At 42.7% G+C, this 25,927-nt stretch overlaps 1 protein-coding gene across 4 annotated transcripts in view; it reads right to left on the bottom strand.

The window, feature by feature from the left end:
* Positions 1–25,389, bottom strand: part of sv2ca (synaptic vesicle glycoprotein 2Ca) — a 171,884-nt gene extending 146,495 nt beyond the window's left edge. For 2 of the 4 annotated variants that reach the window (XM_080189310.1, XM_080189313.1), the window contains exon 1: positions 23,661–24,052. The gene's annotated coding sequence lies outside the window, so the exon portion shown is untranslated. Of the gene's footprint in view, positions 1–23,660; positions 24,053–25,033; positions 25,087–25,145 lie in introns of those variants that run through there. The other 2 variants (XM_080189311.1, XM_080189312.1) reach the window with 2 other exon arrangements.
* Positions 25,390–25,927: the final 538 nt, after the last annotated feature.

Genomic DNA, 25,927 nt, shown 5'->3' with positions numbered 1-25,927 from the left:
CAACACCAGGTTTTAGTCCAACCTATTTATTTGATAATATACTCACAAGCTTTCGAGGGGACTTTCACCTGACGAAGAGGCTGTCCCCTCGAAAGCTTGTGAGTATATTATCAAATAAATAGGGTGGACTAAAACCTGGTGTTGTCAGACTTTTTACTGTGTTTACGCCAGTCCAACGCCGGCATACCCACATCATGACTACTCAGAGACAGTGCCAAAATTGAAAATAATTTGGCAGCTAGAATTAAATGGAAGTGCGGAGTATTCAAGCACTGAACATTGAGCTTCAACTAGCTGCAGTATAAGCAATACATTGTGGGAAACGATGGCAAAATCCTTCAAACCATTACACATAAACTACAACATCTGTAATGGTTTAACAGGCTGGTGACTGGCTAAGGCAAAGATTTCAATTACTCTCAGAACAGCTGCATTTTTTGACAATTTCAAATGACAGAATGAGTAGTTATATTTATATAGTACCTTTAAAATAATGTCCCACAGGCATGCAATAATAAAAATTAGAGACCAAAACACGTAACACAATATTAGGGGAGGTGGAGAGTACCCAGCTGTACTTCAATCAAGTAATAAAATATTGAACTACCAAGGTGAAGCTGTGCTCCATCCTGTGTAAACTGGCAGTCAGAGTGAGTCAGTCAGTATGAGAGTTATTAGTCCAGGTCAGTATGCACACAGTGTATCAGCTGATTCTCCATGCAGGTGGCCACTTTTTCCATGAAGTTGGACATTGGAGCAAATACCTGAGACATTATGGCACTCATACTTCGAGATGGGCTCCTCCAGTCTCTCTCCAAGGATCTGCCCTGCCTCTGGATATGCTGACAAAAGCACACACATTCCTTGTTGCTGCTCCAGAAGTTTCCTTTGCAAGGATGGTCCTGAGACTCAGCATCTATCTCCACCTGAGAGTTCGGAGTGTCCTGACCTCTCTGACAGGACTCTCACTGCTATCCCTGTCTCCAGCCCTTCATATGCAATGTGTGGCCTATCAAGTGGCAACCTAGCTATCTCTGTCCCAATACATGTGTGTGTGTGTGTGTGTGTGTGTGTGTGTGCGTGACAGGTGTAGTGTGCAAATGAGTTGAGATGGTGCAGCCTCAGAATGTTTGTCCTCCTCTGAGGATTTCTCGATTTGCTCCCTCATCAGCTCCTCCATCACTATGTGTGAAGAGTGTGGGAGAGTTGGTTAGTGAGTTGGTGCTGATATTGAGAAAGGGTACAGACTCAATATAGTGCCTTTCGTAACAGAACACATCAATTCAACATACATGGCACTCAGTGCCAGATGAAATGGTGTCATCTAAGGCTGTCACCAGATCTCTTGCCCAACCCATTTTTTTCTCTCATTACCACCCAGTGTCTGTCCATGGTGCCCTCCATTATGTTCAGAGTGGCAATGCCTGCAGACTCACCCACAATTCTTTGCTTTTCCATAGCGCTGAGCAATGAGGGAAAGCAGAGAATTCTGAAAGTGAAAATTGGAATGGATATTAAGGAAAGGGCCATCAGAGAGTTGGGTGTGAGACGACAGTGGGACGAGAGCGAGTGTGAGTGTCATCGACTGGAGATTTGAGGAGATTGTCTTTTATTCAGTCGTGGAACAAGGATGTCACTGGCTGGCCAGCATTTATTGCCCATCCCTTGTTGCCCTTGAGAAGGTGGTGGAGAGCTGCCTTGATGAATCGCTGCAGTCCACGTGCTGTGGGTTGACCCACAATGCTGTTAGGGAGAGAATTCTGCGATTTTGACCCAGTGACTGTGAAGGAATGGTGATATATTTCCAAGTCAGGATGGTGAGTGGCTTGGAGGGGAACTTGCAGGTGGTGGTGTTACCATGTGTCTGTTGCCCTTGTCCTTTTAGATGAAAGTGGTCGTGGGTTTGGAAAGTTCTGTCTAAGGATCTTTGGTGAATTGCTGCAGTGTGTCTTGTAAATAGTACACACTGTTGCTATTGAGGTGGAGGACGCCTTGGCGGGGGGGAATGAATACATGGAGCTACAAGATGTGATAGTAAGAGGAATGCTGTACAGGGACATGCTGAGGAGGTTGATGAGCGATGAATGCCACCTGAAAGTGGTATCTTACTCACCTCCCAGACATAACAAATGAATCCAGCTCCTGGGCACCATCTCCTGCTACTCCATAGCTTCCACTACTTATACCCTTGTAAGAAGTCTCACAATACCAGGTTAAAGTACAACATGTTTATTTGGAATCACGAGCTTTCAGAGCACTGTTCCTTCATCTTGACTTATAGCTATGTCTGTTTAGTTTGGATGATTGATCTCTTCCTTCTGTCCACAGAAAAGACGACCTTTCTTCGGGGCCTCATTAATTCCGCACGACCTCCAGAGTAGAGTCAAAGAACCAGCAAATAACCCTGCACAGATCTTCCTTCCATCTTTTTCCCTTCAATATCCTTCAGCAGCTAGGGTTCCCCAACCAGACTCCCTTTAAATACAGAGCCCTCAATGACAGAGTCAGCGTTGTCTTTATGATTGGTCAAGAAAGCTGGAAATGAGATACTTATGCCATGGCTGAGATAAAGAGCCATGACAAAACTTGTTTCAATTACCAACTAGTTCTTCACCTGCAACTGAGCTCCCCGTTGTACATGGCTCTGTTCAGTTAATATTCCATCATTAAAATTCATCATAGGATCAATTTAAACACATTTGCAATAAATTAATGGGTGCACTGAGGCCTGCACATGGTTTTATTGCAGTTCCCAAAATAAAACATGTCTCAGTTCAGGCAATGCAGATAGCTAGAAAACTGATCAATTCTTTGACAAGCACAAAGAACTGGAAGGTGTTGGGGCAGCGGTGGTCCTGATAGTGAACAGGGAATCTAGGAACAACCCAAATTTTACCATTTGGGGGAGCCCGTGGCAGACTTCATGCCTATCTTGTAGCTAATGGGCTGCTGTCAGGGCTCCTGTCCCTGTAAGTGATGAGAGCCCACCATCAAGATCAATTACACCAAAGCAGATCAGAGATCACCAGGGCCAGTCCAGGATGGTGGTTGGTGGGGGTAGGGGAAAGTTTGTGTGGGGGAGACTATTGTAACTGAGACCACCCTCCCCTATCCACCGCCATGGACCATAGCTTGCCTGATTACAAAGGTCACCCCCCACCTGCCCCACAAACCCCATCAAGCCCACAAGAAGACTGTTAGGTTTCACCGGATAATTTCTGCAGGCAACCAGCTGCAATGCAAAGAGGCCATTGAATTGGCCAGTTTATGTGACATGATTGATCTCTGAGTAGGAGGGCAGTCATCCACATTCCACCACTGGCAGAATGCCAGAGGGGTATGAAGAGAAATGATCATTGAAACTGTAGATTCAGTCACAAGAATTATAATAATGGAGAAGCAACGATGATTTATGCCTTGGTGGTCAACTCTGCATTAAGTATCATTATAGCTCACAAGCCTCACTCTGGCATGGTGATCTCTGCGCATTGACTGTAGACAAGGGCAGCGGGCCAAGATGCTGCATGATTCACTGGCCTCTATTTACTCTGAGCCCTCTTCTCAGCCAGCTATTTGTTTGCTCTTGCCTCTTCCAATGACTTTCCAAAAGAGTTAGCCTCCAGAGATTCCAGCTTTCACTCACTGTCAATGTTAACATCCACCATCTTTAAATTGAGCTTTCAGTGTCCTTCTAGCGGTTGTGCGAGTACCCAGGAGGTTTTTTTGTTCATTCTTGGGACATGGGTGTTGCTGGCTGGCCAGCATTTATTGCCCATCCCTAGTTGCCCAAGGGCAGTTGAGAGTCAACCACATTTCTGTTGGCTCTGTAGTCACACATAGACCAGACCTGGTAAGGACGACAGATTTCCTTCCCTAAAGGACATTAGTGAACCAGATGGGTTTTTCCAACGATCGACAATGGTTTCATGGTCATCAGCAGATACTTAATTCTAGATTTTTTTATTGAATTCAAATTCCAAAAGCTGCCGTGATGGGATTTGAACCCTGGTTATGACTCAATGACCAATTCACTGCAGAGAACGTTTTTGGATGTACGACCGTCCGATGAATGTGGCTGAGTCACTGCAGACATCACTGGCTTAGCAACAAGTGTATGCTGATGGAATTAGCACACTCCAGCACCTCTGAATTGGTGATCTTGTCTTACCAATCGAGTTGCTGAGGATATATGTGAGACAGTAAAGGTAGAAATTATAGCTCTTTCTCCTGTCTAATATATATTATCCAGGGGTATCACCACTGTAGAGGGTGCACTGAGGATACAGGCTTGTAGACTCGCAGACTCATAAAAGATCCTACTGCACCCTATATTCCACTAAATAGAATCCTTGCAATGCTATGCACTGACCACATTGTTCCTATTTTTTCCCTTCTTTGCAATAACTGGGATTATAATGAGTCGTTTCTGTTTAGCTGAAGACAGTTTCATCTCAGTGCTAACTATCCACACAGCAGGAAGATGGCCAGCCTCCCCAGTAATGTCTCCTGCATGCTATAGATAAGGGCCAGCATTACGTTCTCTTTAGGCTTTTAATTATTCATGCGCATACAACAAAAAATAAGCTTTCTTTTCTCTTTTCTTTGCACATTTTGCCATAAATAGTATTCCTGCCACTGTAAGGAAATCCTGCTTGTTTTCATGGCACTGTGTCAGTTAATTGTTTTGCTGGCCATGTAATTGTGAAACAAACTGAAAGTGGATGTATATGTCGTGATGTTAACAATTTCATGCTATCTGCATATCCCAGTTATTTTGTGTATTATAATAACAATGTATATAATATTGGGATCTGTTAAGCTCAGTAGGCTGGACTTATTAAAAGATATAAAGAGAGGCTGGATAAGGCTGGGTGTCCCTAGAGTATAAGAGGATGAGGGGTGACCTGATAGAGGTTTATAAAATCATGAGGGGCATAGATAAGGTGAATAGCCAAAGTCTTTCCCCTGAGGTAGTGGAACAGAAAACTAGAGGGCATTGGTTTAAGATGAGGGGGGAAAGCTTTAAAAGGGACCTGAGGGGTGGCTTTTTCATACAAAGGGTGATGCGCATATAGTCACCATGGTCCTATCAGTCAGTTCTCCCCCTTAAAGGGGAAAGCAGCCAATGGTCATCTAGGACTATGGCGACTTTACCTTTCAGAATATATAACATTATATATAAATAATATTACAACATATAAATAAATAACATTTATAACATATATGTAATAATTCCCTTTTCCTCTTAACAGCCTATTTGATTTTGCTAGTTCAAACCATGAAAGATGTCTGTCTTAAAAAGTATGGAGAATTAAGAAAGTCACAATCTCAGTCAGTGGTGGAAAGCATTATAAAATTAAACGCTTCCAGAAAGTTCTTGATAGCATTCAGCAGCAAAGCCACTACATAAAGTGAAAGCAGCACAAATTCAGAGTCAATTCTTTTAAATATTTTGCAGGTTTCATTGAGATCACCTCTCATTCTTCGAAACTTTAGAGAATACAGGCCTAATTTCCTCAGTCTGTCTTCATAAGACAGTCCCACTATCCTGGGAGCAACCTGGTGAACTTTTGTTAGACTCCTTCTCTGGCAATAGGTAAGTCTTCCTATAGTAAGGGCCAACACTGCACACAGTACTCCAGGTGCGGTCTAACCAAGGTTTTGTACAATTGAAACAAAACCAGAAAACTCTAGAAAATCTCAGCAGGTCTGACAGCATCTGTGGAGAGCGAATACAGCCAACATTTCAGGTCTGGATGACCCTTCGTCAATTCCAAGCCTTTTAACCACCCATCCAATTGCCAAACGCACTCTCTTTTTTTAATTAAATTGACCCATGGACACACAGAATGATGTTGAAACAAGTAACAGTGAAGTTGAAAGGGATTTAGAGCTGTTAATGGACATGCACTGTCATTAGGATAGCAGACAAAGTGTTCAATGGTATTTGAAATATTCAGAGCTATTCATAAATTAGCAGATTATCAGACAGTGTTATTGCTAAAACAAAATGCTCTGATCAGCCTGAACCTTGACTATCATCGCTAGTTTCAGTCAGTGAACGCACAAGGAGGATACTTAAGCTCTGGATGCAGTCCAGGAAAGAGGCAGGTGGCTGTTCACTGAGTAACGGATTGAGTTAAGATTAGAAACTGCAGAAATTGGTGAACCGAGAAATTGGATGATGCCACATCCGCTTTCCAGGTGTAACATGAGCAGCCAAGCATCAAGTGTGGGAGAGACCGCCAAACTGGAACTGCAGCATCTGCAATATTGGGAGAGGTAGGAGAAAGCATCTGAAACCTGAGAAACATGGCTTTTCTGAATGCAGCAGTTGAAAGAGACAGCTATAGAGATAATGGATGCTTTGGTGATCATCTTCCAAATTTCTATAGATTCTGGAATGGTTCGTACAGATTGGAAGGTAGTAAATGTTGCCCCACTATTTAAGAAGGGAGGGAGAGAGAAAACAGGGAACTACAGACCTGTTAGTCTTCCGTCAGTAGTAGAGAAAGTTCTGGAATCTGTTCTAAAAAAGTAGCGATAAATGAACACTTTGATAATAATGATCTGAATGGGCATCATCAACACGATTTACAAATTGGAAATCATGTTTGATGAAATTGTTGAAATTTTTGAGGGCATTACTAAAGGGGGTAAGTGGATAAAGGGGGTCAGTGTACTTGGATTTACAGAAGGCTTTTGATAAAGTGTCCCACAGGGGGTTGGGTAGGAAAATTAAACCATATAAGATAGGAATGGCATGGATTGTGGATTGGTCAACAGAGAGTCAGAATAAATTAGTCATGCATAGTGGAATACTGCAAGGCTTAGTACTCAGGACCCCATGCGCTCACACTATATATCAAAGATTTGGATGTGGGGACCAAATGAAATATTTCCAAGTTCGCGGATGACACAAGGGGAAATGTTTTCTGAGGAAGATACAAAGCAGCTTCAAGGCAATTTTGGACAGGCTTAGTGGCTGAAAATTTCCTGGCAATGAGTCTTCCAGACTTGAAACATTGGCTCCATTCTCTCTCCATAGATGTTGTCAGGCCTGTTGAGATTTTCCAGTATTTTCTGTTTTTGTTTCAACTGTATAAAATCTTGGTTAGATTGCACTGGGAGTGCAGTGTGCAGTTTTGGTCCTTACCTGAGGAAGGATACTATTGCCAGAGAAGGAGTGTAACAAAGGTTCACCATGCTGCTCCCAGGATAGTGGGATTGTCTTGTGAGGAGAGACTGAAAAATCTAAATCTGTATTCTCTAGATTTTCAAAGAATGAGAGGCGATATCAATGAAACTTGCAAAATATTTAAAGGAATAGACAGGGTAGATGCAGGGAAGATATTTCCCCTGGAGTCTCGGGGCAGCAGACACAATTTCAGAATAAGAAGGAAGCCAATTATGACCGAAATGAGGAGAATGTTTCTTTGGTCAGCGGAATGTAAATCCTCAGAACTTTCTACTCCAGAGAGCTGTGGAAACTCAGTCATTGAGTATGTTTAGAGTAGAGACAGACAGATTTCTAAATATGAATGACATAAAGGGATAATGCGGTAAAAAGACAGTGAAGCGGGTAATCAGCCATGATTGTATTGAATGGCAGAGTAGGCTCGATGGACTGAATGTTCTACACCCGGTCCTTTGTTCCTAACACTGCAATGTATTCCGGGTAGAGCAGTGAAAACAAAAGCATTAAAACCGTAGGAACGACACAAGAATGCTGTGATGGGGATACCATGGGTTTTTCTGAATGGATGCACAAAGATGAGACCTTGTCCACATTTATTTTGGGATTTTGTTGCATTTGATTGACCTTTCACTTGTGTGACTAATTTTGAATCTAGCCAACAATGGTAGGATTAAATTCTCCCCTCTTTTTTTTTTAACAATTACGAAAGTTCCTGAGATCAGTTAGTAGAATCTCAACTATGATCCTTATTGGTGCTAATTCGCAGCGTAGATTTAGGATTGTGTAAAGTCAACAAAATCAGGAAACTATCCAGCTTTGAACCCATTACCTCAATGAGGACTAAAAGGAAAATGAATGAAAAAAAAAGAAATTAAACTCTCAGATGTGGTTGGGGACAGGGGTGGGCAGGATGGCTTGTGGTTTTCAAGTCGCTGCCTAGGTATGGAGCTAGTGTTGTGATTCGGTTTGCTGTTTTAGATTTCACTGATTACTGGATGGCAGCCCATCAAGTTAAAAAACCTATCTGTGCCCTGGCATATACTGCACAAATAATGTTGCGATAACGAATGCTTTAGTGAGAAGTCTCACAACACCAGGTTAAAGTCCAACAGGTTTATTTGGAATCACGGACGTCCAGAGCACTGCTCCTTCATCAGGTGAGTCCCCAGGAATGCTTGATGTGTTTGTGTAAAATTCTCCTCCATATTTAACCCATTTGAAGTTAGCAGATTAACACCACTTTTAAATATTGGGATGAGGATCTAATAGGAACGCTGTGTGCAATCACACGGCACGAACACTCATCATCATTTCCAGCTTCCTAAGGTTCCCAGCAATTCTGTCTGACTTGTTTTAATGACTGTTTGAAGTGTATTTATTAGTGTCATAAGCAGGCTTACATTAACACTATAATGAAGTTACTGTGAAAATTCCCTAGTCGCCACACTTCCAACGGCTGCTCAGGTACACTGATGGAGAATTTAGCATGGCCAACACACCTAACCAGCACGTCTTTTGAACTGTGGGAGGAAACCCACACAGGCACAGGGAGAACATGCAGACACTGTACAGACAGTGACCCAAACCAGGAATTGAACACAGGTCCCTGGCGCTGTGAGGCAGCAGTGCTAACCATTGTGCCACCGTGCAGCTCTGAGATTTCAAATTATCCTATCAAATCCAAAAATTGACACTGAATGTTGTTTTTGCAGCCATTGTTTAGTGCGTGACAGGTGGACGGCACACACGTCAATGATAGAGCAAAAGGCAATTTGATGGTGGAAAGAAGCTTAAATGTAGAAGTGAGAAATGTTAAAACTGTTACGCTATCTTAGAGGTTTAAAACTCCACAATACACAATACACTCTCCAATAGCAGCTGTGCCTCCCTGCTGGCTGTGAACAGGTTTGATGTAAGTGACAAGTATTTGCTTAGTCAAGCATTCATATGGTTGCTATGAATCATGCAATCACTCAGGGATCAGAAGCAACACAGTACAGTAGATTTGCTGGGGACTGACTGTTTAATACTGCACTGCAAACTATCAGTCAATATCAGACAGCAAGATGATGTTTCCAGTCTTGAGTATTTTCAGTGCATCTATAACAATATTGCACTTCGACACTGAGTTATAATATTCACTTAAAATGTGGAAGGAAAATTTGAGCTCCAACACTAACCTTTTAGGAACTTAGTAAATAGGAGCAGCAGCAAGCCATTCGGCCCTTCGAACCTGCTCTGCTATTCAACATGATAATGGCTGATCCGCTGTCTCAACATCAGTCTCCAGCACGCTCCCACACCCCTTGGCATCTTTAGAGTCTAGAAATCTATTTCCTTCCTAAATATATGCAGTGATTTGGGCTCCACGACCTTATGTGGGAGAGAATTCCACAGGTTCACCATCCTCTGAGTGAAGAAACTTCCCCTCATCTCAGTTCTAAATGGCCTACCCCAAATCCTTTTAGGACTCAACATTTTCCTATTAAAAATGCATTGGTTCCTATGTCTGGCTGCTCTTCCATGCGGGCAAGCCAGAAATAGGTAGTTGAAGGAGTAGGATTCAATCAAGGGCCAGATGGCCTACTCCTGCTTCTATCTTCTATGTTTCCATGGTGGAAGGGAGACAAATGAGCTGACAGCGATGCAGAAAAATTCAGAACAAAACTTGCCTTTTTCTAACCAGAATGTGGTGGCTCCTGTCAGGGCCACAGGTTAGACTCCTCAATGCCACGATAATGCATTGGATAAACCCTATGGTACATCAAAAACTCTATCACAGGCCTGCATACACCGTAGTGTTTCTCTATAATCTTCAGTTACTACCTTCTCACTCCTATTGGGAAAGGACCTTAGCACTGGGGCCACATTTCTTCCCATTGTATACATTGTGAGGGTGAAATCTACGACTCTATGACTCTAGGGACTGGGCCAGCTAACAACTCAAACTGATGCTCCTGATTCCATTTCATTCCTGAGCAAAGCTACGAAGAATTCACAACTAAACATTACGTTTGTCTTCTGTTCACTGGTCAAGGTTTTCTTGTCATTATCTTGTCATTCCATTGTAAATATTTTCTTGTAGTTACACATGTACTGTACCAGATTAAATAATACACAGAAGCTAAAGGCCAAAAATAAACAGCAAAAGAAATATTGCATTTACCTTCATTTACAGGGAACTCTGGGAGCAAAGATTTTATATTGTTGTTAAGACAACGGACTGCAATAGGAGGTGAAGACTTAGAAAACAGACAAATTCTGGTGTTATTTCACAGTCAACAGAGCATAACTTTTGTGCTGTACCAAATGCATAAACAAATATTCGGCACTATTTGCCCTTGAAGACAGCACACACATGTCATTGTTGGTAGACTCACAATACAGTATACCTGTGAAGTTAGCTATAAATGGAGACTAACAATTGGCATGCTGATAACCTGAAAATTTGGAAACATAAAATAAGTTCCACAATATTTCTTGTCTGCCTACAATTCACAAATCAGATTAGTTTTAATTTATTAATTTTAATTTATCATAAGTAGGCTCAGATTGACTACAATGAAGTTACCGTGAAAATTCTCTGGTCGCCACACCCAGTATCTGTTTGGTACACTGAGGGAGAATTTAGCACGGCCAATGCACTAACAAGCATATCTCGGGAGGAAACTGGAACAGCCGGAGGAAACCCACGCATTTATAGGGAGGACATGCAGATTCCACACAGACAGTGCCCCAAGCCAGGCATTGAGCTAGGTCCCTGGCGCTGTGAAGCAACAGTGCTAACCAATGTGCCACCGTGCCACCCTATTTATTTGCTGTTGGAACTGTATTTCTGAGAGAGATGATGTTGAAAGACTGACAGTCAGTTTAGGTTGTACCAGGTCCACTCAGTTACTGACATCATTACATAGAAACATGGAAAAAAGGAGCAGGCATAGGCCGTTCAGCTCTTTGTGCCTGCTCCACCATTCATTATGATCATAGCTGATCATCCAACTCAGTAACCTGTTCCTGTCCCTCCCCACTCCCCATTGGCTTCACTTCTTTTCACTCCTTGTTGAAAATATAATGGCTGGACAGATAATTTGGCATTTAGCCAAATCTCCGTTCACTTCAGTGGGGCCAGAGAATCCCACTGGCATGAATGACCAGAAAATTCCTGCCAAAATGTTTTGGCTTCAACTGCTTAGTGTGGTAGCAAATCCCACAGGCTCATCACTCTCTGGATGTAGAAATTTCTCCTCATCTCAGTTCTAAATGGTTTACCCAATATCCTCAGACTTAGGCTCCTTAGACAGCACCTTTTAAACATGCTAGGAAGACAAGGACAGCAGATGTATGGGAACACCACCATCTGCAAGTTCCCCTCCAAGCCACAAACCGTTCTGACTTGGAAATATATCACTGTTCCTGCACTGTTGCTGAGTCAAAATTTGGGAACTCCCTCCCTCCCGAATAAGCAGCAGTTCAAGAAGTTGGTTGGCCATCTCCTTCCCGAGGACAGTTAAGGATGGGCAATAAATGTTGGCCTAATCTGTAATGCACACACCCTCAAAAGCGTGAGAATCATAGTGGTGAATTTTCCGATGAAAGCACCAGGAGAGACAATCTTTAAAAGAATGTGGCACGTTAGAGTGAACAAGACCTCACAGCATTTCAGAGTTCAAACAATGGATCATGCATAAAGGATTAAATGTTAAAAACCCAGACCAGAAAGGGAGGGAAACTCTTTACAAAGAAAGTTTCCGAGACTGGAATTTGCTTACAGAGTTAATAACTGAGATACTGACTACACTGATAATTTTAAACTAACCCACCCAGCGAGACAATAACAGGATCGATCTGGGTGTCCATTTTACACTCCACCCAATTTTACTTTCAATTGAAGATCTGATCACATCCATTTTCTGGGAAGCAGATTAAGAATTAAGGAGAAAGAAATGAAAGGGTACATAAACAAGGCAGGGAAATGTGGTTAAGACTGTTTACTCGCATGGAGGATAAATACTGACATGGATTGATTGGGCTGACCAGTTTTATTCTTGTATATATTTTTATTGCTGATGAACACTTTCATACTACAGGCTGATTCACTTCATAGACAACATGTACAAACAACAATGATTGATGTGAATTTGAACACTCCTTGAACATAGCAATTTAAGAAATAGGAGCAGGAGTAAGTGATACAATCCCTCGAGGCTGATCCTCCATTTAATAAGTGGCTGATCTTTGACTTCAACTTCACTCTCCAGCCCCTTCTCCTGGATTCCCCTCGAGTTCAAAATTCTATCAATCTCAGTCTTGAACATATTCAACAACTGAATTCTAAGGATTCTCAATTGCATAACGAGAAAGATTAGAAAGCCAGCAACCTTGTTAGCAATCTAAGTGCACGATTCTGACTAGAAAATCTCTAAGATGAGTCGCTTTAAACTTTACACATTAAAGTGCAGGCTTTCACTCTCTGGCCAGAATTTTACCCGCATACCTGCCCGGGCATTGGCGGCTTGCAAAACGGAATTCTCTGAGCAAGGTGGTATAAACCCAGCCTCTATGTCTGACTTCTTTCCTAGATTTATGCAATGGTATCTTCATCTTTACCTTGTTCTGTTGTTATTTAGCCAGATGTAATCAGAGAACCTCCTGCAATGGTTTCTCTTTCCACTTCTGCACCATTACCTTTGGGGACATCCAGTGATACAGCCTCAGCCATCTCCCATGTCTCATCTATATACAGCGTCTCAGAGACATCATTTGAAAACACAACACCGATTTCAGATTCCACAACTCGCTGACAACATGTGGTTCTACATCACTACCACCTCCCTTGACCCCTTCCACTGTCTATAATTTGTCACGCTGTTTATTCAATATCTAATTATGGATATGCAGAAATTTCCACTAATTAAATATTGAGAAGATGGAAACATCTGGCCAGGATGTTCTGTCCCTGACTGAGAGGGTTGCAATGGATCAACCCTGACTTGACAGAACAATCCTGGTTGCATTCGGCCATTGTCATTGAGTCCCCCTCCCCCACCTAAAAATCCATTCCCCAGTTATCAATATAAATCCCACTATGACAGAGTTAAAAGTCTAATTATGACAATGAACCCATTGCTGATTATTGTAAAAAAAAACCCCATCTGGTTCACTAATGTCCTTTAGGGAAGGAAATCTGCCATCTTACCTGATCTGGCCTACATGTAATTTCAGGCCCATGGCATTGTTTATTGCTGATGAACACTTTCATACTACAGGCTGATTCACTTCATAGACAACATGTACAAACAACAATGATTGATGTGAATTTGAACACTCCTTGAACATAGCAATTTAAGAAATAGGAGCAGGAGTAAGTGATACAATCCCTCGAGGCTGATCCTCCATTTAATAAGTGGCTGATCTTTGACTTCAACTTCACTCTCCAGCCCCTTCTCCTGAAATGGCCCTCAGAAATGGCCTAGCAAAACAATAGTTCAAGGGTAATTAGGGATGGGTAATTAATGCTGACCTTGCCACTGATGCCCACCCCCTTGGAAAGAATTAAGCAACAAAAAAATCCCTCTACAGGCAAATGCCTGAGGCTGGAGCAAACTGTTTGTAACCTTAGCATCCTCATTGACACCAACCTAAGCTTTCAGTTGCATGGCCTCTCCATCACCAAGAATGTCTGCTTCTGCCTCTCTGCCCATCCCTGCCTCTACCTTCTCGCATCTGCTATCATCCTCATCCATCCCTTTGCCTCAATTCTGGCCTAGAAAATGAACAACCCTCAGAGAAAAAAAAGTCTTTTCATCCCTGTTCTAAAAGTGTGATGCCCAATCTTAAATCAGTGCCCCCTAGTTCTGGACTCACCCACATCCACCTTGCTGAGGTCATTCAAGATCTTACATACTGCAATCAAGTCACCCATCACTCTTCTTAAGCACCAACAGAAACAATCTCAATCGGTCCAACCTTTCCTCAAAAGACAACCTTCTCATCTAGTAAACCTCCTCTGAACTGTCTCTAATGCATTTACATCATTCTTTAGAAGAAGAGACCAAAGTTGAACACAGCGAGATTTTCCACACACCCATCCCGCCGCTGTTAATGGGGTTTCCCAATCCATGCACTCCCCCTCCTACCAGGAAACCCATACCAGGGGTTCACTGTCGGCAGACCAAAATATCCCACCAGCAGAAATATCTGGAAAATTCTGACCAGTATTTGATACTGGTGCTGCCATTCACTGAGGTCCCAGGGGCCTTGTTGCCCTCATTACATCTTTATTAGCAAGTTACAGCACAAAAATATTTTGCATTGAAGGTTGCAGTAAAACTCCAGCTATTGGTATAGACTGTGAAATGTCCTACTCCAACATGATACACTGATAGAACAGACTTGCGTTATTCTCAGTTAGAAATACTTGCTATTGCAAGTTAGTTTCATTTTAAAGTAAAATGTTTTTCTTCAACTAATTTTAATTTGCTGGAAAGGAGTAATTAGAGTAATCATTGCAGATGATTGCATTTGATTTATTTGAGTGCTGACTAGGTTTAATGTTTACAAATTCAATTAGGAATGGTTTGCTAGGAAAAACTGAGGTTTTAAAAAAATCACTGAACGTCAATTCACTTTTTATTCAAGCTGCTTCTTGTCAAACGCCTCAGTAAAAATAACAATTGCACAAAAGAATAATTGCGTTCCAGTGTGCTACGTTACAGATCGCAGGATGTGAATCTATCCCTTGCATTCGCCACACGGTGAGTTCCTGGTCGCAGTTGGGTAACAAAGGCTAAGAACTGAGCAAATGTTTTCCAAAAGTGAAGATAGACATCAATTGGCAAAACAATGCTTTGTGGCTCCCACCGTGATGACCGTGCCTCTGTAACAACTCAGAGAATGAGGCTATCAATTGCACGTTTAGCCAACAGATACGTCAGGCGGAATTTTACCGGCACATCTGCCCAATGTTCATATGATCCCGCCTGAGGCCAACAGAGAGTGCCATTCTCCAAGCCTTGCCCGCTCCCGGAATCATGCCGGTAACATTCCAGCCAACGTCTCAAAAGGAGAAAAGAAAGGAACAACTTTTTTCTGTAGAACTTTAAATGGAGAGACTAGAGAATCGTTGTATTTCGCTGATGAATAATTTTGCTAAGATCGTACAATATTCTGGAATGATATATTTAGATATAATTCTTCAAGCTAACTCCATCTACAGATGATTTTTCCACCACAAATTTCCCTTAACCCGATCAAAACAGCTACTTTAAATGACAAAAGAGACAGGGAAAAAAAGAGACTTGCAATTATTATTGTGCCTTTCACAATCTCAGGATGTGCAGAGCTCTTTACAACCAGTGAAGTACTTTTAAACAGTAGTCACTGTTGTAGTGTAGGAAACACAGCAGCCAATTTACCCACATCAAGCTTCAACAAATAGCAACATAATAACAATCATATCATCCAGTTTGGTGATGTCGGTTAAAGAATGAATAAAGCGAGGGACCACTATTGCAATTGTCTGTAATAGTGCCATGGGATCTTTTGTTTCCACTTGATAGAGTAGATGGGACCTCGATTTAATATCTCACCCAAAAGGCACATCTAATGACACAGCACTCCCTCAGTACTGTACTGGAGTGTCCACCTAGATTTTGTGCTCAAGTCTCTGGAATTGGACTTGCAGCCACCGTTCTCTGACTCAGAGATCAGAGTTCCACCACCAAGCTACAATGCAGGGTGAGGTTTCAGATTCTGCGCTCCCATTATTAACTGAAATGGATGGAAAATGTTGGCCTGCACCAACAATATGTACTTTCAACAATTGAGGCTCTATTGTGGCAGCATACAATGGACCCTTAATCTCCTGCTCCTCCTTGCTTGGGAAAACAAATCAAATAGAAATCTTCATTTAATTTGAGCCCTTCACCACCTGAATCCTTCCAAGACCTCTGGAAAGTTTTCAGTTGAGTCTGAATCAACTTACTTCTCTGATAACTTAATTCACACAGCAATCCAGATGACGGGCAGGAGTTTGAGTTTTGGTTTGGGACCCCCACATCAGATTAACTGGGGGTCCTAACCCTGAACTGTGTGAGGAAGTCAATGTAATATACATAAATGACTTGGATGAGGGAGTACATTGTGTGATCAGCAAGTTTGCAGATGACACTAAGATGGCTGGACTGGCAGACACTAAGGAGCAGTGTCAGGCAATACAACAGGATATAGATAGGCTGGTATATTGGGCAGATAAATGGCAGATGGAATTTAATCCTGATAAATGTGAGGTGATGCATTTTGGGAGAAATAATGTAGGAGGGAGTTATATGATAAAGGGTAGACCTATAAAGAGTATAGAAATGCAGAGGGACCTGGGGGTGCAAGTGCACAAGTCTTTGAAGGTGGCAGTACGGATGGAGAAGGTTGTGAAGAAAGCTTATGGTATGTTAGGCTTTATAGGAAGGGGTATAGAGTACAAGAGCTGGAGTCTAATGTTGCAGTTGTATAGAATGTTGGTTAGGCCACATTTGGAGTACTGCGTCCAGTCCTGGTCGCCTTACTACCGGAAAGACATGGAGACCCTGGAGAGAGTGCAGAGGAGGTTTACCAGGGTGCTGCCTGGTATGGAAGGACTGGGTTATGCGGAAAGATTGGGCAAATTGGGGCTGTTTTCCCTAGAAAGATGGAGACTGAGGGGAGATCTAATAGGGGTATATAAGATTATGAGGAGTATAGATAAAATAAACAGTGGTAAGCCTTTTTCCTAGATTGGAAATACACATTACGAGGGGCCACGGGCTTAGGGTGGGGGGGGGGGGGGGGGGCGAGGTATAATTCGGATGTTAGAGGGAGGTTTTTCACACAGAGGGTTGTGGGGGTATGGAATGCTCTGCCAAGCAAGGTGGTGGAGGCAGGCATGCTGGAGTTGTTTAAGAGATACTTAGACAGGCACATGAGCGGGATGGAGATGGCGGGATATAGGAGACTGTTTTAAATAAGGATCAGGAGCCTTGGGACGTCCCTGGGAATCAATTGATTCCTATGGACCTTCCAACATATTTTCTGGCTCACTTGTTTTACTTTTGAGCTTCTGGGGATTCCCTTGAATGTTTGCTTAAGATGCGCATGTTATTGATGTTTTTCTCTTTTAATCCACAGGTGCTTCGGTCTGCCTTGCTGTCCAACAAGGGGCATACACACGGTGGGTCGTGCGTGGGCTGCTCTTGGATGTTTCGAGAGTAGCCTAGTGCTTCACGTCGTTAGTGTACGCTTAAACTGGACCAGATGCTGGGCAAGACGACAGCTCAGTGACTATCACTGTTTGCTGTGCAGACACATGGATTTGGGCCAGTGTCTGCGGGAGTTTGCGCATTCTCCCCGTGCTTGCGTGGGTTTTCTCCGGGTGCTCCGGTTTCCTCCCACACCCCAAAGATGTGCTCTTAGGCTGATTGGTGTAACAAATTGTCCTTAAATTAGTCTCCCCTCAATCTGGTTTCCAATGTAGAGTGCCATAAGCATAGACAAGGGTCATGGGTGGAGAGGGGACTCACAATGTTGAAATGGCGGCGCGGGCTCGTTGGGCCGAAGGGCCTGTTTCCCATGCTGTGTTGTTCTTTGTTCTTTGAACATGATTTTCCCTTTACAAATCCATGCCAACTATTCCTAATCAACACATTTTTCTATGTGACTGCTAATTCTATCCCAAATAATTGCTTCTAGAAACTTGCCCACCACTGAATGGCTCGTAATTGCTGGGGCTATCCTTACAAACTTTATTGAATAAGGACATAATATTTGCAATTCTTCAGTCCTCTGCCACCTCCTCTGAGTCTAGAAAGACTGGAAGATTACGGGCAATGCCCGTGCAATTTCCATTCTCACTTCCTTCGATATCTTTGGATGCATCTCATCTGGTTCTGGTCCTTGTAACATTCAGTACAGTCAAACTATTCAACACTTCCCCCTTATCAATTTTGAGCCCTTCTAGGGACAGAACTTCCTGACCTGTCAACATGTCCTGGGTAGCATCTACTTCTTTGGTAATGAGAGGTACAAATGACAGAATTAATTTAATACCTCAGTCTTGCCCTCTGCTCCCATGTGTACATTCCCTCATAGGTCCCTAGTTGGTCCTATTCCTCCTTTTACTATTTACATGCCCTCAGAAGACTTTGGGATTCTGCTTTATTTTGGCAACCAGTCTTTTCGCATAATCCCTCTTCGCTTCTCTAATGTACGCTTTCACCTTCTCTCTGAACCTCTTGGTTCTCCATTGTATTCTCTATCTGACACCTCTCATAAGCACACTTTTACTTGCTTAACATAATTTCTATCTCATTTTTCATTCAGAGAGCACTGGATTTATTTGTCCTATCTTTCTCTTTTAAGGGAATTACATTGACTGTGTCTGGACCATTTCTGTTTTGAAGGTAGCCCATTGTTCAACAAGAATGAGACGTGACTTTATTGAGACACATAGGTTTCTCAGGGAGCTTGACAGGCTGGATGCTGAGAGGTTGCTTCCCATTATGGGACAGTCTAGGATGAGAAGGCATAATAAGGGATCATCCATTTAAAAAACAGATGAGGAGGAATTTCTTCTCTCAGAGGGTAGTGAACCCGGTGGAATTCTTTATCACAGAGGGCTGTGAAGGCTAGTTTGTCAAGTATGTTCGAGCTGAGATAGACAGATTTTTAATCAGTAAGGGAATCAATGGTTATGGAGATCAGGTGGGAAAGTGGAGTTTATATCAAATCAGCCATGACATTGAATGGTGAAGCAGACATGATGGACAGAATGGTCTATTTTTGGTCCCAAATCTTATGGTCTTTTAGCTTTTCCTGCCAAACTTACATTCCAATCTAACCGGCCCAGCTCCGTTCTTGCCCCATTGAAATTGGCTCTTCCCCAGTTAATTATTTTTACTTGGATTGCCCATTTTCCTTTTCTATCATCATCCTAAACCTTACAAGACAATGGACACGTCGCCTAACTGTTTCCCTACTGACACTTGATCTACTTGGTCCGCCTCATTTCCAAGAACCAAGTCCAGCAGTGCATCATTCTTGTTGGACTGGATGCATATTAGTGTAGAAACTTTTCATGAATACAATCTAGGAACTAGTCACAGTTGCCAGGTCTGACCTGTTCCCACATCTGCAGGGAGTCTACTAGCCAACTGGAACATTCCATTTGGCCTCTAATAATTGGCATTAACTGGTCATAAATTTACCTTAATTGGTATGTGCTACTTGTGAGCTAGTAAGTTTAAAGTTTATTTATTAGTATCACAGGTAAGCTTACATTAACACTGCAATGAAGTTACTATGAAAATCCCATAGTCGCCACACTCTGGTGCCTGTTGGGTACACTGAAGGAGAATTTAGCATGCCAATGCACGTAACCAGCAAGCCTTTTGGACTGTGGGAGGAAACTGGAGCACCCAGAGGAAACCCATACAGAAACAGGGAGAATGCGCAAACTCCATACAGACAGTGCACCAAGCCAGGATTTGAACCCGGGTCCCTGGCGCTGTGAGGCAGTACTGCTAACCACTGTGCTACCATGCCACTCTCCTGCTAAGGGGCAGCACAGTGATTAGCACTGCTGCCTCACAGCACCAGGGACCTGGGTTCAATTCTGGTCTTGAGTGACTGTGTGAAGCTTGCACATTCTCCCCGTGTCTGCGAGGGTTTCCTCCGGGTGTTCCAGTTTCCTCCCACAGTCCAAAAAAAGTGCGCATTAGGTTGATTGGTCAAGCTAAATTGAGTCCGAGTATCAAAGGGCTTAGTAGGGTAAATACATGGGGTTACCTGAAAGGGCCTGGGTAGGGTTGTTGTCAGTGCAGGCTCAATGAGCTGAATGGCCTCTTTTTGCACTGTATGGATTCTATTCTATGCTCCTATCCCACTTCCAGGAAAGTGGCATGGAGACATGCTGGCAAACTTCCATGCCAATTACCCATCCACCATCCCTCTACTGTGAATTCAAATCCCATAAGATGTCTGACAACACCAGGTTGTCAGACTTCTGACAACATCAGACTTCTTACAGTCCAACGCCGGCATCTCCACATCAATTCAAATCCCACCACACCAAATCGGTAAACTGAGTTCACAGATCAAATGATTTGTCAGTAGGCACCAGATAAAATGACCAACAGAGCTGGTGAACTGTTGTAAAAACCCATTTGGTCCATTAATGTCCTTCACAGAAGGGATCCCACAACCTTTACCCAGCCTGGCCTACATATGATGCTAGCCTTGCCAATAATGCCTATATTCCGAGAATGGATTTTTAAAGGCTATCTTGAGGGCAAATCAAACTATTCACAAATTATCTACATGTGCATTTCTCACAATTTCTTTATTTTCTCAATTTAATTTTTGCCCAACCCCATCACGTACAATCCCCCAGCCAATACCTTAATCGAGCCAAGCAGGAATCGAGTGAAAATTTTAGTTGCCTGCAAAGAGTCTGGAAAAAATATTTGCCCCTTCACAAGGTTAAAAAAAATTGTTGCTTTAAATAAGAGCGTAAGAATCTAAGGTCAATCTCTTCCTCATGACAGCTCAACTCAGTCACAAATCTGCATCACAACCCCATAGAGCTAACACACAACATTCTCTAAGGCTTTCATTGTTATGTAAGACATGGACTTATGATTATAATTTACTCATGCAACAAGCCAATGATTTTGGTTATGCCATTCTAGAAACATGTGTCTAGGTACTTTCCATAGATAAGGAAAATGCATTGGAGGCTGAATCATCCAGTTCCCTAGCCACCTTATACTGTATAGATCAGGGGGGGCAGAGGATTGGGAATGGATGATGCATCTAGCCCTCTCAGATAGAGAATGATGCATGGAAGCATCAAATCATTAATGACATAAATTCCATTTCTTTGTTTTCTCATCTGCTGTCCCTATAATTCTAGAAGTTCTGGTCCTAAGTGGTGGGTGCCTGACATCAGGTGCTTCGGAAAGTCGTGCTGCAGAGCAGACTGCATTCAGCACTGACTCATACTCTGTAGCGTATTCCTAAAACCAGACTCCATTTTGTAAGTGCAGAACCTGACACTGGACTAGAATAGCATTGTGGTAACGCGAGGCTATTGTAAGGATTACATTGTGGTAACATTAGGGTATTGTAGGAATTACATTGTGGTAATGCTGGGGTGTTGTAGGAATTACATTGTGATAGCATTAGGGTATTGTAGGAATTACATTGTAATAATGCTGGGGTAGTGTAGGGATTACATTGTGGTAACATTAGGGTATTGTAGGGTTTATATTGTGGTAATGCTACGGTAGTGTAGGGATTACATTGTGGTAACATTAGGGTATTGTAGGAATTACATTGTGGTAACATTAGGGTATTGTAGGAATTACATTGTGGTAACATTAGAGTACTGTAGAGATTACATTGTGGTAACACTGAGGTAGTGTTGGAATTACATTGTGGTAACACTTGGGTATTGTAGGGATTACATTTTCCACAAAAATCCCATTGTCGAAATGAAACGCACATTGAACAATTAGGGAGAGATTGCCTACATACTTTTATTTTGGAGAGATTGTTTACATACTTCTATTTCACCGAAGAATTAAATCTTAAATGAATGTGTTCCTCCTGATTTTCAATATACATATAAAGCATAACACAGCATTGTACAAATCCCTCATTTTAATAAGTTACATGGAGCATTTTCTTCTCATCATTCTTCATTCAGGGAAGTTTATCTGTGGCAGATAACTAGAGGCTACAAAGCAATGACAAATGCATCCATTCCTCTCCAGCTCCAAAAAAAAGTTGATTTTTTTTGTTACAAGTTTGCATTATTCAGTCCCTGTGCCCTTTCCATGCTTAGGTCAGGAATCCAAAAATTCTGTAAGGCTTGACTATTTTCTTCCAAACTTTAGGCCCCCCGATGCTCTATTTCTACTGTGTCCGTCTCCTCCTGCAGATATCCTCCCTCTCCTGAAGGTGCTCATCCATATTCTATCATTGTTTTTGAGGGAGGGTGAAATTGTTCTGACCCTATCCCTGCCTGTCAATTCCATGTCCCCTCCGTACAGTCACTATGCTAACTCCTCCCTGATTGCAGCACAGAAGAGGAAAGGAAAATCCCACTGTCAGTATTAGATTAATGGTGCGCTTGCCACTGATGCAAATCCTACCTATCTAAAATTGTCAGCACCTTTATGCAGCCCTATAGATGTATTTGTCTTTTAAAGTGTGCAGCGATCTAAATAGACTGCAGTCACTACAATTCCAGTGTTATCAATTCCACAGTCCATTTCATTCATGGAAATTACACGTCATTCACTGTACTGCTGCAAAAAAACCTTGTTAAAAACCTAGTTACTACTCAATAACTGGTACCATGCATTTGCTTTTTTAAAACACTTAGGACATTCATTCCCTGAAATCCGTTCACAAAGGCCTGAAGCAGCTCTTAATATTGAAATTAAATCACTGAAAATGAGCAGTTTTATATGTGTGTGTGTAAATTGAGACCATGAAAAATTAGATGGACTGGCATTTGCTACTGCCAAGTATTATGTTTTTATAATGCACCCACTACCGTTATAAGACTTCATATCTGTCCATTACTCTATAAGAATTACACTGCCTTTGAATGTACGATGCATTCTATATATAAAAAAAGCTTTCTTCTTACTGCAGGTAAGAGAACAGGTCACTGCCTGTCACAGTTACAATAAAATACTCATTCGCATTCTATCTTCATCAAAAAATACGAAGTGAGGTATGAGTTGCATGAATTCTTTACACTTATTTTGCGTCCGTCACATCTAAAACCAGAAGAACACGCACTCTTAAAACCTCTAACATAGCCCCAGCTTGTTTTATCCTGAGGGATCCTAGCGGTGTTAATGTATTTTCACGCATGGAGACGGTAAATGGACACTGGAAGTTTAGCAGAAAAACTCTTCTGTGGCACACAGTCGCATATTTACGCTGTCCTGGGGACTCCAATGCGGGGCGGGTTTATTTGAATACGTTTTGCTGCGAAAGTCACAAACACTCCAATAGATGGGGGTTGTGAAAGTGTACCCGGGAGAATCAGTGCACACTCAGGAACACAGTGTGGTGAAGGACATAGGGTCAAACCGCTGCACAAAGCACTGCATTTCACTTTTGAAGAAATATACGCCTAAATTAAGAAATTAACATACATCAGATGCCAATGCTTTCAAGAAGGAAGTGGGCGTATTTTATGTATAAGCACAATCAATTGATTCCATTTCGAACAAAGCCGCTTTTCAGAAACTTACCTCCAGCCTGCCAAATCTTTTAGTAATGTCTATTTTTTTTATCGCGTTTAAAGACAAGACAATATATTACTAAGCTGAAAGACTTGCTGTGAGCTAGCGAGTGCTGGCTAAGGCACTTGGTGTCATTGTGGTGTTCCAGAAAGCATTTGCGGTCTACTTACTTCGTGCAGAGGGAAAGAAAAGCCGGTGCTCTGACGGCCAAATCAACAACGCACACTCAAAAAAAAAGCAGGATTTAAAAAATCTAACTTCGCCTTCCGTGGATTGCTAAGGATGAGTCGAAAAGACAAGAGTCAACTTTTCTAACGTCCCCTGAAGTTGCGGGTCGATCACAGAAGTGGCCCCTGGAAGCAGCCAGGCTTTAAGTAATTAGATTTTTTTTGCTTGTTGTCGCTCTGACATTGTGCGTCTGCCCACTGGGTGCTGAAAGTGACAGCTCCAGCATGAGTCAGTCTCTGCGGCAGCAAATATCCCCTTTAACGCAAGAATAAACCCAATCTCGGTCCAGGCAACGTGCTCTGTGTGCTTAACACAACAACAACAACGGAAAGCGCCCTTCGCTGCTAATTTCACACCGCATAATCCACCCGCCCACCCCCCAACCCCACTTCCACTGGCTGAGATAATTTATCAGCGAGATGCCTTTATGACAACTACTGATCTGCTGCAATTACCACATTAATCTGATGTCGTTGAAGTGACAGCTCCTGGAATATGGATGGCACATTTACTCAGCGGCTTGCTATTTTGCTCCTTAACCCTTTGATGACTGAATTAACTTTTCTTTTTTTTTAGAAAAAATAAGCATTTCCTCATACGCCTGATCGGCTACAACTAGCCAGATGCGAATTCTGCCCCTGAAGAGAAAATGCTGGAGAATCTCAGCAGTTCCGGCAGCACCTGTACGGAGAGAAAAGAGCTGATGTTTCGAATCCAGGTGACCCTTTGACAAACATTTTCTCTTTTGGTTGCAGATTCCAGCATCCGCAGTAATTTGCTTTAATCCTGTGAATTCTGCCCCCGTTTGATTGGAATTTTTTTTGGGGGGGGGGTGGTCACTGCAAGTGGGGAGGGGGAATCAAGTGCAAATATCCAGCACAGTGGGGGGGAAACGTGCGTGATCCCAAACAGTGGTGGACAGTGAGGAGGAATCCTCTTGGAAGGGTTTGGGAACCCTGACTGCACAGGTAAATGAAGAAGGTTGACACACACACACAGCTCAAGCTGCAGAGTTGCAGCCACGCGTGTGGAAAGTTCAGTATGGTTCTCAGTTCCAAACAGAACAAGTCCTCAGCCTTGCATTTCAGAAATAAGACAGCGCGCACACACACACACACAAACACACACACAGTGCAAGGAAACAAACTTAGTCCAACTATCTGAATCTGTTCCTGATCATTCAAACCGTTGCAAAAGATTTGGTCCTGCATTTCTCCCTTAGCACCAGTCTCCTCCGCGCCCCCCCCCCCCACCCCACATACACTAACAAACACAGCACTGCATAAAGTTAACACATTGCATTTGTAACACGTACCGAGGCAGAGAGCCGCCTGAGTGCAGCCCGGTGTAAAAGACTATACTTAACAGGAAGGGGATGAGCTGCCTGTGGGATCACCGGGCAGAGAGGAAGGAGCTTGTTCACTTACTTTACTCAAAAAGGCGGCTACTGCAGGGAAATCCCCCCGGACTTGTCGGAGCGCTGGCCGGCTGCTGCCCTCATTCAGACTGCGCCTCTCTCCCTTTTTCTGTGGGTTTTGTTTTTGCTTGGTGCCCCCACACTAAAATGGCTGCAAGTGAGGCAGCTTCAGCCAGTGGGGGTGTTTTTTTTTTGCAGCCCTTGCCACTGCAGTGCTGGATGAAAGAGAGAGAGAGAGAGGAAGAGCGATCAATAATTGTAGCCCTGGGAGTGGAGTGGGCAATCCCAGCTAATGGAACAATCCAGCCTCCAGCAATTGTGTGAGTGTATAGGGGTGGATAGCAGAACACATAAAAGCTGTAATCTGCATTAACCCCCACTCCTCCCCTCCTCAGAAAACATCCTCAGATAGCTATAAATATTGTATACGCACAGTATGTACACACAGACACTCTGTGTGTAGCACACAGGTTAATGGTCTGATTCATTCACGAGCAAATGTGACTTTTGATAACACGGTGTCACCTAATATTATTTTTCTGCGGTTTTGCATGGGATTGCTTGCTGTATGTACATTAGTGCTGACGGTCACATTGCTGGAGCCACACAGCAGGATAACAGGCAATAATCTATCATTTTCACAGTACCATTGCCAGGCAAAAATGATTTTAGTCCTCCGCTGCTCAGGAGGGGTCAGGTACAGTTTGATGTCATTCTTTTCAGGGCATAACCTTTCTCAGGGTTTCTTTTATATTTTTGCCTCCCTTGCTCTTTGCCCTGTTGACTTTGGCG

The sequence above is a fragment of the Carcharhinus amblyrhynchos genome, chromosome 5, assembly GCF_965287045.1.
Source record: "Carcharhinus amblyrhynchos chromosome 5, sCarAmb.v2.hapA, whole genome shotgun sequence".
Classification (NCBI taxonomy): Eukaryota; Metazoa; Chordata; class Chondrichthyes; order Carcharhiniformes; family Carcharhinidae; genus Carcharhinus; species Carcharhinus amblyrhynchos.
Note: the sequence above shows the minus strand (reverse complement) of the source record. Positions and strands in the feature narration are given on the sequence as shown.